This window comes from Leiobunum rupestre, chromosome 7, assembly GCF_980474605.1.
Source record: "Leiobunum rupestre chromosome 7, qqLeiRupe1.1.hap1, whole genome shotgun sequence".
NCBI lineage: Eukaryota > Metazoa > Arthropoda > Arachnida > Opiliones > Sclerosomatidae > Leiobunum > Leiobunum rupestre.
In genome coordinates this window covers 55651073-55665228 of record NC_143390.1, presented here as the reverse complement: position 1 = coordinate 55665228, position 14156 = coordinate 55651073, and the positions used below count along the sequence as shown (strand labels likewise).

Genomic DNA, 14156 nt, shown 5'->3' with positions numbered 1-14156 from the left:
TTTAAAAATTAACACAATAATGAGCTTTAGAAATAACCGGCCTATGAAAATAATCTCTTCTAATTCATTTCATCGCAAGTTTAAAAAAATTGGCGTAACAAAAGAACATTATTTTTCGTCGTTATTGCCCTTTTTACTCTTTTCGAGTCGTATCGAAAGAGATGATTTTCTACGTATTCAATTAAAAGAGTTATTTGTGAAATGTAACATATTTTGGAAAGTTTATATCGCCATTGTATTTTCTTGATTAACGATATCGTTGTCGTTTTTAAAAAGCAGACAATTGGTTTCATAAATTTCAAAATTAATATTATGGAAATAGTTTTGCCATTCTTGTGGCGCATCATTATAAATAGAAGTCTATTTGAAAGCAGTTTTAAACGTAACAAAGAGGTGTGCGGATTTGATCTTAACTCCATTGATCCTTTTCGTAATCTTTTTTGGCTTTTGCATAAAGATCGTTCTAAGGTAACAAATGTATTTTTTAAAAATCAGTTCCGGCACGGAGTAACAAAATTTAAGTTTCTCAGTTTCATTCCAAGTATTAAGATTTTACTTTTTTTTGCAGAAATGATATTTAAATGCTTGGTATTCCTTTTGGCTGGCCAATATCTGTTTCTTAACGCCAATGGCAAGAAGAAACTCGGAGACTGTAAGAAAAAATAGTTTGTGATTTCATTTTGGATCAAAGCTACGTAAAAACTAAAATTTCAGTTTTCACGCTGCTACCAAATGTTTCGCAGATTTAAAAATTAACTTTTACAAATATGAATATCTAGTAAAAATTCGCAGCTGACCAAAATTGCGATCTAACTCTAATCTATTAAATTCACCAGCAAAAAGTTGATCCTACCAAGAACATAAAAATCTCTAAAAAATCTGATTTAGGTTTTGTCCCAACTAAATATTTTTTTTTTTTTTAAATCAATTTATTTTTGAAATGAGTACACTATGTATATTAATTTATATATTTTACCTAAAATTGGAATTTTTTTGGAGAAACCTAGTCAAAGAAAGCGCGCCAGGACTATAAAAAACATAAAATACTTTTAAAATTAGTATTAATGCAAAAAAGTTTGTTTGATTTAATTTTTTAAAATGTAATAATTTATATCTATTCGGACTCAGTGTGCGACCGTCAAACGATACATCAATGCGAGCTCGTAGATTGCCAAAAAACAAATTTTACCGCTGATTGCCTCATGCCCTCTGACTGTCAAGACCGTCATCGTCACTTAGATGAATGCCGATTTCGGTGCTTGTGCCGAGTATCATCAGAGTATTTTAGATACTGCATAAAAAAAACCGCAAAAGCATGTCGTCCTAACTGTCACATACAAAACTTAAAAGTATGTCTTCCTGAGTGTATGGAAGTCTACAAAAAAGTTCGTGCACTTCAATATTGTGTTTATGGGATAGACAAATAATAATCGTCGCCAATAAAAACTACTATTGAAACTTAATGTTTGAAATGTCACTTATTTTTTAGTTTGATAACTCATGGTGGAAGAGGGGGTTTCGAACAATGTGGTGTTTAAAGCGTCTGTTTTTAAAATGAAATATTGAGTTCGGGTGTCAAAAAAATTGCAGACTCGCGTGTTACGGTTTTATTCAAACTACTTTTGGAACAATTGAAAGTAGCAGATACTTCAAGGAGATATATTTATAAATAAAAATGAAATCTTCATGCGTTATTGATTTCATGAAATATGACTTAAAATAATATCTTCATGCGTTATTGATTTCTTATATAAAGATAAGGATATGGATCGGGATTACGATCATGATAGATAGATAAATCTATAAATATGCCTTTTGATTTTCTTATAGATATATCTATAGATAAATATGCCTAAATATATAAAAATAGATAGATCTATAGATATAAATAAAGATATAACTTTCGGTTTATCTATCTTTATATCTATAGATATACCAGTAAATATACAGTTAGTATATTGTTTTTTATTTTATTGCATTATTTTGTTTTCGTATAATTGATTTTTGTGTCAATTTGTTTTAACCCACGATTTTAAGTTTGGTATGTGGGGACATCCATGTTCTTTACATCCAACATCCGGGGACATTTAAAAACATTCGATTTCTAGCGATACACAAAGTATAGGTATTTTCTTAGAATATTTAAAACTTTGTGTTTTTAAAATATTTAATATCAAGTGGGAGTTTTTCACTACCTTAATAATGGATAAGTGGGGACATTTTCACACATCTTTAGGTGTATGTGGTTGAAATTATGAATAATAATAATTTTAATTTGTGGGGACTTCAATAATTATATTATTGGTTTGGTTTAGCGTTCTTTTATTGTTTTTCGCGTAAAATTATATTTTCTCGTGAATTTAATTTGTGGGGACTTCAATGATATTTTCGTCGAACAGTCGGGGACATTTATGAAGTCACACTTTAGATTTCCAATAAAATAATGGAATGTATCTAGAAAACATAAAATATTTACTATTCGTTTTAAATTTCTTCTACCTAGTCATTATCGTTACCCAATTTTTATTTCATCATTTTCTTTTTTAGTGATTTACTCATGTTTAAACAGTTTTATTACGATAATCATTTTCATGGTATTTTAATTCAGATTTAATCACCCTATTCGTGATTAAAATCCTTTGTTTTGTGAGTTTTATTATTAACATTTCGATATAATTATTTTCATCCCTTTTTTATCTATTTATCATAAGTTCATGCTATTTATCACAAATTAAACAATTTGCCGTTTCAAATTTCCTCTAGACTCTAGATGTTATTAGCTTAGAGAAGCTAACTGAAATTGATAATACTATAAGACATCTTATCTCTGGGAAATCGTCCAAAAAGTATACTCGCTTCCCAGATCACTGGTTGAAACTCACATTAATTATTCTAACTATGCGCTGGTTTTGGCGTTTTAAATCATCATGGACATCCAATTTATAGTCTATTGCGCGTTATTTAACTTCGTACATTACAAAAAAAGATAAATCAGATATCGCATTGAGAAGTTTTCAGTAACGAGGCGGCAGATCGTTTAACCCTTCAGCATTTGTATGGAAAGTCATTAACTTTCGTATTCATTAATACCGTTGCCAAGGAACAATGAAAGCGTTTACTTCAGCGATACAGAGATTTGAAATCCCTAAAAGAGAGTGGCCCCGAGAGCGCAGATATATTAATGAAACATCTGGATGATAATATATATCCTTATGGCCCTGGTTAACGGGAAAAGACTTCTTTATATGACTGGGCGATATTCTACTATCGCGTACCAACGAAGCCTACCACAAAAGAACAATCTGAAATACGTACAAAATTGTGAAGGCTATTGGCCCCTATGGACAGCTTGTTTTTATTCATCAGCTCTTATCTTCTGGAAAAAGTGTTCTTTTCCAACGAAACCAATTTCTTGGAACATTTCCGACAGCTTTCTACAACTTTCTCATTCAAACGTTTTTACCAAAACCCGAAATTATTTCCGATTTTTCTGAAATTTAGGATTTAAAGCGATCCCACTCTAGAAATAATACCCTGAAAATTTTTCCACTCTATCTTTTGCAATTTCAGAAAAAAATGCGCAGTCAGACAATTCAAAACACCCTGTATTAATTTAAGTATTGCTTGTTAATAACATTTTTGAGTTTAAATACTATATTTCAATAAGAAAAACTGACATTTGATACATAGTTTACGTTTTTTACTTAATATCCTGAGTAGTTCTTTTGAAGGAATTTTTCATAAAATTCAGATATGGTTAATTCGATGAGCACCCGATGCTATATAAGATAGTAAGCTGAAATTCCACTGGAAACTGTTTTCCGCTCTTTGAACGCTAGGTGGTAGACGAAACGTTTCAATCAGTAAGTTGTAGAACATACTCGAAAACCTTTAATGGAGTTGGAATGGTCAAAATCGTATATTTTGTCACTGAAATAATAGGTCATGAAAAAAAAAGTTGGTACAACCGAAATGTTTTTACGCCTCATGTTATTGTAATGATTGACTGTGAAAAATGAACATGTTTTGAGCCAAATCATTGTTTTACCTTTACATTGAGTGTAAGAACAAGTGCAATTTTATAAAGAATTACAGTGGGACCCCCCACACGTTTTCTAGGGACAAAAAGTTGGTGTTTTTTACTAAACAAAAAAAGTAGTTTTTAGGGTCTACAAAATGTCCAATTTATGCCAACTGAATTTCCGAAAGCTTTTTTTGCACTTATGATTCGTTTAAAATTATAATAATGACACGCTTTTGGGACGATGACATTAAATTTACCTATGAGACAGAACAGGATAAGAAGTTACCGTTCATAGATATTTTAATAATTCGGGAAGGTGACAAACTTAATAGTAGAATGTACCAAAAACCAACTCATGCACAATCTTTTGTAAATTTTAAATCGTCACATCCCAGGAGTGTAAAGGTAGGAATAGTTGAATCGTTAAAACATCGGATTGGCCCATAGAAGATAAAGCGTTATATAAAAAACAATTATTGAATTGTAATTATCCTAATAAACTGGTAGAAGACATTTTTGCGGCAAATCTTGTAAAACATTATAAAAAATACACGGTAACGAGAAATAATAAAATATTATTGTTACCTTATGTAAAATCAATAACCGAAAAAACCAACCGCCAATTAAATCCATTAGGAATAAAACTTGTTGGCTCTAACCAAGGTTCATTGGGTTCGCTTCTTATTAAAAATAAACCAGATAATTTTTTTATGAAATGACTGAAATTGTATATGAGATCGGTTGCAAATGCGGGAAAAAATATATAGGTGAATCGAAGCGGTATTTAAATGTAAGGATTAAAGAGCGTAAGAATTGTGTAAAAGAGGGCAATAGGGAGAACGGGATAGCCGAACACATGTGGAGTTCTGGCGGCGACGGACACGCCATCAAGTGGGAAGAAGCGAGAGTGTTGGAAAAAGAAAAAAATTGGTTCAGACGAACCTTCGAAGAAAGCATTTTTATTGCTGACAGAGGGGGTATGAACCTAAACGGGGTAAAGGTGAAAGTGAGTAATTGGGGCAGTTTTAAAAGGTTTTTAGGCCATAAAAAGGGAAGAGCTCGTTCAACAAAAATAACTGTACGCTGATTTTGCTATCTGTTTGTTGCATTTGGATTTTTCACCCTTTCTATCTAAGGGTTGAAAAGGAGCGAGTGGGCTCGAAAAGCTTCCCCAATATTCTTTTTTTATAAAAGTTTATTTTAAACCATGAAGTATCTGTCTCTATAGTATATTACTTACTATTTACTAATTTCAACTAGTAGTTTTCTAGTCATTTTGCGATCGAATAATCCTCTGACCATTGCCACCTTCATTTGACTCTGTTTGACAATTACTTGATCAACCTTTACATCGTATTCATATTGCGATTTGATCTTTATCTCGTTAAATGTCAAGACTGAAAATTTCTCTGGCTCAGGCAAATTTATACCCGTACTTTTCTTAATTTTCAAAACACCACCTTAGGGCCTGGTGCAGAGACGTTTTGCGATTCCTGTTAATTTTAACAGGATCGCAATTTAGCGAGCTGTTTATTTTGCGATCCTCGCAATCGAACAGTTTAATGGTTTGGTTATATTAAAGATATTTTTATAATATGGTACACCAATAAAATAACGAATGAGAATAAGATTCATTACTATTATAAGCAAACATTTTCCGAAAAGAATTCTCTGTTAGAAAATGAGCCGTATCATTTAGTTTTTAGGAAAATATTTAATTCGAAACTTAGCTGATAGCAATTAAAATAAAACTAGTTATAACATAATCAATCAATAAAAAAACAGCAATTTCACGAGTGTACAAAAAATGGTAATTTTCTAAAGCAATTTCTAGCGAAATATCTTATATTATTATTATCTGGCATTTACATCAGACTAGTCCAGGTATCAATTGTAACAAATGATAAAAGCGTGTAGAATTAACTGACAAACACTTTTAAGGTAATACGTCTAATTGGCTCAGTAAGCTCTTGATGCATGCCAAATAAACTTGAATATTCCAATACATCTTTTATCGCAACTCCTAGTCTACCCGAGGAAAGGTTTTTTCTCGGTAGATGAATTGGAATAAACGCTGGTTGATAGCTAAAGATCTTTGATACACTGAACAAATTCACCATGTCATTACTGACTCATTAGTTAAAACCCACTGCATACACTACCAGCAAATAAGGATCTATAAATAAACCAAGGCTTAGAATACACCCAAAGTAGTAATGTATAAGATCCCCTATTATAATTTATTCTTACCTGTTAAATTGCTAAGAGTGTCTGGCTTATTTTTCTGTTTCGTAAATCCTGATTGTGGTTAGGCCTTGGCTCTGACAATAATTCGACAAAAACATTTCGGAAAGCGATAATGAGCTAGAAACTCAAATTTTAATAATTTAAAAGATTCTGACCTACCGTGTTGTATTATTTTTCTTATTAAAGTAGGTTAAAGGCGTTTATTTCTCAATTAATTTCCCGAGCTCTTTGCGTACCACTATCCGCCATTGTTTTAGCGATATTTCGGCGGCTAGCGACTGCCGTAGACCTCTCGCACAATAAACAGAAGATTTTCCTGTTATTTTTGCGATCGCGATGTCTCTGCACACCGATTTGGCGTGAAGCTCGCGATTTTCCGAAACCACACCCCCTTTCTGTTAATTTAACGAGGAATCGCTATTTTGCGATTCTTAAAAACGTCTCTGCACTGGGCCCTAGGCCCTAAGACTCCTTTTTTAAAATTAATTCTTGACGCGTACCCTGTTAATGTTGAGAGGCTGGGTAAAGGAATCCCAAGTTGTTTTCTCACAAGTAGATACGCCATTTTATTAAAATAGCTCAACGTGAATGCTTTGGTTATATCTTCAGTTGTCCAAAATACCATTTTCTTGCCCTTTAATCGCTAAATCTGACTTTTTGTGAAAACTGTGATAAATATAACATTGCACTTACGATTAAGCTGGTCCCTTTTGGCTTTCTTTGTCTTCAAACGCTGAAGTTATTTTTTGAGTTGATTGTTGGATATCTGAAGAGCATTTTTTCCATTTTGAGTTTACTTCTTTTACTTTTTTTATTTAATTTGGTCTTGACGTAGAGAATCTGGATTGCAATTATTTCATTAAGTTGCTTTGTTTTTCCAAGTTGTTACTGTTACACGACTGTCACCTTGTTATATTTTGGTTATCTTTGTTTGTATCAAATACATGCCCATTCACTGAAATATTAATATTTTCTAACTCTACGTTAGAGCCGGTTAAATCCGCGTTTAAAACACTTTTGGCTTACTTCAGTTTTTCTCTTTTGTGAGCTCGTGATTGTCTTTCCCTTTTTGAAACATTAGCAATACAGACTAAAGCCTCTTTTGCCAGATTATTTTTTGGTTGATAACCTAATAATTCTGCTTTTAAATTACGCTCATAATCTTCTTGGGTAAAATGATTAGACCAAATGACACTTGTAGATCGATTGAATGAATCTTCTCTTCTACGTTTGTGTCACGGGATCGATACCCTCGCGTTTAACGAATGGTTTTAACTGAGCTATATGGTGTGTACCTTTAAGAACCGCACCAGTGATGCAGTCACGGAGAAGATATATTACCCTAGTTAACTTTTCATTATAGGTCGCTGACGAAAGAATGAGTCTTTTTCAGAACGTAATCCCCAACTTTAAATTCCTTATCGTCGTGCTTTTTATGATAGTTGGCTGCCTGTTTACTTAGAGCTTTTTCGAGAGTTAATTTAGCACGAGTAAGGAGAGCTCGGGCTTGATCGTTACTTATTTTAGTTTCAAGATCAAAGTGTGAACCTGACACAGGTTCTCCAGTTTCTCTGATTTCTCTACCAAAAAAAATGCGAAAGCGAATAACCCGTTGAATCGTGGAGCGCATAGCCATTGCAAACTGTTGTAGGTGAACATACCAAAGATCGTGATGTTCCATAACGTATGCCGAAATCATGGCTGTTAAGTTAATATTTACGCTTTCTGACCGATTGGATTGTGGGTGAATTCACCAGTTGGATCCTTAGTTTTTAGGAGCCAAGTTAGTGCATTGTGGTCTAATAATACGCGGTTAATTAATTATTGTTCCCAAATTGTGGGCTAAATTAAATTTTAATGTAATAATTTGACTTCGTAACAAAAATCCATTCTGCTCTGAAGGAGCTCCAAATGCGAAGTGCCTCGAGTTCTTTTTTTCTCCGTCCTCAAGAATACAAATTTCAAATATCAACGGAACTTTTCCGTCTCTCCCCAACTGCCTTCCCTAAACTTCTTTAACCATGACATGCCTGAAGCGAATAAGCTTTTGGTAATAAAAGGAGATATGATTTTCTCCGAGACCATTATCCAGGCAAGATAACCAACGCGTGGTGTATCAATCGGCCCGCCAAAAGTACGCCACTGTGACTGAATACAATAAAACAATGCCAAGACGGCCCGAGCAGTCGCAAAGCCTCTCCCAATTTTCCCGAAACCCTTTCTTCAATTTCGCAAGCACCTGTCAATAGTTTTGCGACCAATTTATCATTTGGGCAAGTTGGGGGTTCTTCTTATTTTGGTATACCTATATTTCATACAATTTTAAAGAAGCAATATCTTATCCTTTAAAAAAAGATTTAATTATTAAAAGTTTGAATTTTACCTTTTATTTTAATTTTAATTAAAGAAATTTTAGTTAATTTATTTTACACTTTTTAACACTCCCCCCGAAATACGGCAATAGTATATCATTTTTGATTTCAAGCGCGTAGAGCAATTGTACTGGCCTGATTATCATCTACGCACCTTTTCGTCACGGCCGTAAAAGATTTTAGTGACTACATCGAGTTTTTATCCTCATGAAGAAGCATGACGTCACCAATTTCAATTAATCTATTTTCCTTTACGGTCGCGGCGTGATGGGCTGATCTTAGCTCCATCAAGTTCTCGTGTCTAAATCTTTTCCAAAGGTTTTGAATGAATTTTCGTCGGTATTTTAACCGTTTAGTTAATTCGACACGAGTGGCTGATAATTTGTCATTTGGAAATTTCTAAAAAGGGAGGCAAGTAATTCTTTTCCCAATTAAGAATTCGGCAGGTGTGAGCGGGATGAGTTCGTTGATATCGTTATAGACGTAGGTTAGGGGTCTGGAGTTGATCATTGCTAGCTCAGTGTCGGTTAGTGTCGTCTCCGTTTCCTCGTATGTTAATAAGGCTCTACTCAATACCTTTTTATTTCATTGCTGCCTCACATAGATATCAATGAAATATTAGAGATGGTCACGCCGCCGCCGCCGCTCCCAGCTGTAGGACCGATTTTGGGGCAGGAAGGGAAAAGGGGGACCACAAGGGAGGATCCCCTACCGGATTTTACCAGAAGAACCAATTTTTAAAAAAACCGTCGTTACCGAGATTCGAACTCACGGCCCTCCGCTTCCAAAACTGACGGCTTTACGATTTACCCCATCATCTAGCTCGTAAAACATGCTTTAAAACTTCTATTGTAAAATTGTTATAGATTGGAAGGCCTAATTGATAGGTGGCGCGAAAAGATATCTTGACCGCGAAAATTTAAATACCATGTAATATTTTTAGTCTTGCGAAAGGGAGCGTCCGTAATTTCGTGAGGCGATTTTGGCGATTTTCCGACCCCCCTCCCCCTTTAGTGAGATGTCGTGAGATTTGGCTCGCCTCTCCCTTCCCTGTAGAGTCTTCAACTGGGACAGTAGATGTCGGAATTGTATTAGACACTACGTTAATTGGGAGAGCTATTCAAATGACCGACTGAAAAATCATTTGAATTCCTTTTACTAATTCTAACTATTTTAAGTAAAACTCTACTGTTGATAACCAAACAGGACTTTAATAACGATATTTGTTAAATCAAATGGAGCTCCACTTTTCGGGGGCTTACAAATTCAAATCTAATTTCAAACTGAAAATCGTTAGAATTTTATTAACGTCGAAAGAGCGCGCGATCTTAAATAGCGAATTTAAAATCACGCGTCTAACGCCGTTTTTCTTCGATATATTATTATAACGCCTTTATTCTTGGTGCAAATAATATTTCATATTTTAACAAATCTTTTACTTTTTAATAATATAATTTTGACAGCGTTATATTTCCGAATCAATGGTACTAAATAAAGACTAAACAACAAAGTAGTAAAATATATTTTAGTTGATAATCATGTTTTACTTAATTTCACCCAGTGTTATCACAATTGTACTCTGTTTCTTGCGGGGAAAAAATTACGTGATATTTGCCCCAAATCCCCCCCTCTCCTCCACGTGAGATTGGGTGAGATTCAGCTCGACCCCCTCCCTCCCCTAAACGCCTCCCGTAATTTATGGACGCTCCCAAATACCATCCTGACCGCGAAAATTTAAATCTAAATTTAAAAACCTTCTAGTGCCAAATTGATATATATTGGAAGACCTAATTGATAGGTGGCGCGAAATACCATCTTGACCGCGAAAATTTAAATACTATGTAATATTTGCCCAACTTACCGTTTTCGGGAGTTTGTCTTTGTGTGGTAGATATTTTGTTAAAAATTAAGTCCAGTAACTTTAAAAAGCGGTAACGTTAAAAAAATATTATTGGATAGGTAAGGATAAAGTTGAATTATCCCTTCGGTGCGATGCTTACAACGTATGACCTAAAGTAACAAATAAGTGTGCATTTATCGGAGGCCGTTCTAATATGACCGAAAGTAACAAAGAAGAGTGACACTTATCGGAGTAATAGGCGATGCTTACAACGTATGAGCTGAAGTAACCAATAAGTAAATAAGTGTGACACTTATTGGAGGCCGTTCTAATATGACCGAAAGTAACAAATAAGTGTGACACTTATCGGAGACCGTTCTAATATGACCGAAAGTAATAAATAAGTGTGACACTTATCGGAGTAATAGGCGATGCTTACAACGTATGAGCTGAAGTAACCAATAAGTAAATAAGTGTGACACTTATTGGAGGCCGTTCTAATATGACCGAAAGTAATAAATAAGTGTGACACTTATCGGAGTAATAGACGATGCTTACAACGTATGACCTGAAGTAACAAATAAGTGTGACGTGCGATACTTACAACGTATGACCTGAAGTAACAAATAAGTGTGTCACTTATCGGAGGCAGTTCTAATATGACCGAAAGTACAAATAAGTGTGACACATAACGGAGTAATAAGCGATGCTTACAACGTATGAGCTGAAGTAACAAATAAGTGTGACACTTTTCGGAGTAATACGCAATGTTTACAACGTATGACCTAAAGTAACAAATAAGTGTGACACAAATAAGTTTGACACTTATCGGAGTAATACGCGATGCTAACAACGTATGACCTGAAGTAACAAATAAGTGTGACACTTATCGGAGGCTATTCTAATATGACCAAAAGTAACAAATAAGTGTGACACATAACGGAGTAATAGGCGATGCTTACAACGTATGAGCTGAAGTAACAAATAAGTGTGACACGTTTCGGAGTAATACGCAATGTTTACAACGTATGACCTGAAGTAACAAATAAGTGTGACACAAATAAGTTTGACACTTATCGGAGTAATACGCTATGCTAACAAAGTATGACCTGAAGTAACAAACAAGTGTGACACTTATCGGAGGCCATTCTAGTATGACCAAAAGTAACAAATAGGTGTGACACTTACCGGAGTAATAGGCGATGCTTACAACGTATGACCTGAAGGAACAAATAAGTGTGACACTTATCGGAGGCCGTTCTAATAATACTGAAAGTAATAAATAAGTGTGACACTTATCGGAGTAATAGGTGATGCTTACAACGTATGAGCTGAAGTAACAAATAAATAAATAAGGGTGACACTTATAGGAGGCCGTTCTAATATGACCTAAAGTAATAAATAAGTGTGGCACTTATAGGAGGCCGTTCTAATATGACCGAAAGTAATAAATAAGTGTGACGTGCGATGCTTACAACGAATGACCTGAAGTAACAAATAAGTGTGACGTGCGATTCTGACAACGTATGACCTGAAGTAACAAATAAGTGTGTCACTTATCGGAGGCAGTTCTAATATGACCGAAAGTAACAAATAAGTGTGACACTTATTGGAGTAATAAGCGATGCTTACAACGTATGAGCTGAAGTAACAAATAAGTGTGACACTTATCGGAGGTCATGAATTTCTCTCTGACATTTTCCAAGGCCGTTCTAATATGACCTGATGTAACAAATAAGTGTGACACTTATCGGAGGCCATTCTAATATGACCAAAAGTAACAAATAAATGTGACACTTATCGGAGTAATACGCGATGCTTACAACGTATGACCTGAAGTAACAAATAAGTGAGACACTTATAGGAGTAATACTTGATGCTTACAACGAATGACCTGAAGTAACAAATAAGTGTGACACTTATCGGAGTAATACGCGATGCTTACAACGTATTACCTGAAGTTACAAATATGTGTGGCACTTATCGGAGTAATACGCGATGCTTACAACGTATGACCTGAACTAACATATAAGTGTGACACAAATAAGTTTGACACTTATCGGAGTAATACGCGATGCTAACAACGTATGCCCTGAAATAACAAATATTTTTACAGATTCCTTAATCACCTTGTTTTTTATAATTAGTGTAACCAAAATAATGATCTTTTTAGGTATATTTGCCAAATTATGATAAGCCACATTTCGAATGATAAAAGAAACTTTAAAGCTTCAATGTTAAAGCATTTTATCATTAGAAATTTGGCAAATATACCTAAACAAATCACTAGTTTATTTAATAAAGAAAAAATACGTACATAGGTTAAATTAAATAGTGTCAAATAGAAAAATATATACGTAGGTTAAATAGAATACAAAAAAATCTTTACATTTACATACACTGTAAAAAAAGCATTCAATTGCCTCTCAAATTTAACTAACAACATTTAGTTTTGAACAATCCTTCGTATTAGCTTTCAAAATTAACTACTACTATTCAAATCTGACCAACTCTTAATATTGGAGTTCAAATTTAACAACTATAACTCAACATTGATTGCTTCTTCATATTGGCGCTCAAAATTAAATATCACCATTCAATTTTGATAATTAATAATGTTAGCATTCAAAAATGCCAGTAACACTCAAATTTGAAATAGCCTTGTATGTGCGTTCTCATTTCATTGCCAAAATGTATTGTTGATAATTAATCATGTTAGCATTGAAAAATACCACTAACACTCAAATTTGAAATAGTTCTATTTAGGTGTTCAAATTTAATTGCCAACATTCATTTTTGAAAAGGCATATATTTTGTTAAGATTAAAGTTATTTATCAATAGTTATTCGAATTTGCAGCTTTATAGCATAGAAAAGAAGTTTATTTGTTAAAAGCCATAGTTTTCCATTATAATTGCTTGTCAACCAATAGATTTCAATTATTAAAGGTGTTGGTATATTTAATATTTTTGTTCCATGACAACTCAACCAGAGGTGTCCACCCTACCATCTTACATTTCGCTAAAACAATAAGCCATTTAGGCTACCATAGAGCTTTCTAGCGGCCAACGCGAGAAGCTCGCTTAACTACTGGATTCTCGTCTGCTAATTAGCAGACACCGTGTTCACATTTACCAGAAACCGCTTCAGAGCGATTCGAAGCGCTTTCGAGGTGTAAAAATGAACATGGTTTAAGCCTCGGATTCCAAGGCTTATTAAAGTGTAATATTGTTCAGAAGTTTAGCGATTGACTTGACAACAAAAATGTTATCGTGCACAATATAGATAACTTGTATTTTAAAAGCTGATTGCGGTTTGGTTACTTTCATCAGGGGCGTAGAAACCGTAGGGGACAGGGAAGGCCCCGGGCTCCACTGTCGTGTTTAGGGTATAGGGGCGACAAAATATGATTTGAAAAACAAATTAGCTTATATTGGGGGCGCCAAATTTTCACTCGCCCAGTGGTTTTATAATACACAACAATTCAACAAACCAATTCCTCCTCTCGCAGAATCCACCATTCCGACAATAGTAGCCTAGAGCGCGAACGAAGATATTGAGCCCGTTGCTCATATAACACTTCGACGGGGTCGACTCGCCTTTGAGAAAAAACGCTCGCGGCTAAAGAACAGTAGCCTCCACTATATGTATAAAGCGCATAAATATTTTTTCGT

The 14156-nt window shown here is 34.4% G+C and overlaps 1 long non-coding RNA gene across 1 annotated transcript; it reads left to right on the top strand.

Moving 5' to 3' along the window:
- The first annotated feature begins 360 nt into the window (after nt 1–360).
- On the top strand, nt 361–1463 carry LOC149937501 (uncharacterized). The gene is made up of 3 exons (XR_016482371.1): nt 361–468; nt 569–652; nt 1129–1463. It is a non-coding gene; the product is annotated as an uncharacterized LOC149937501 (long non-coding RNA).
- The last annotated feature ends 12693 nt before the right edge of the window (nt 1464–14156 follow it).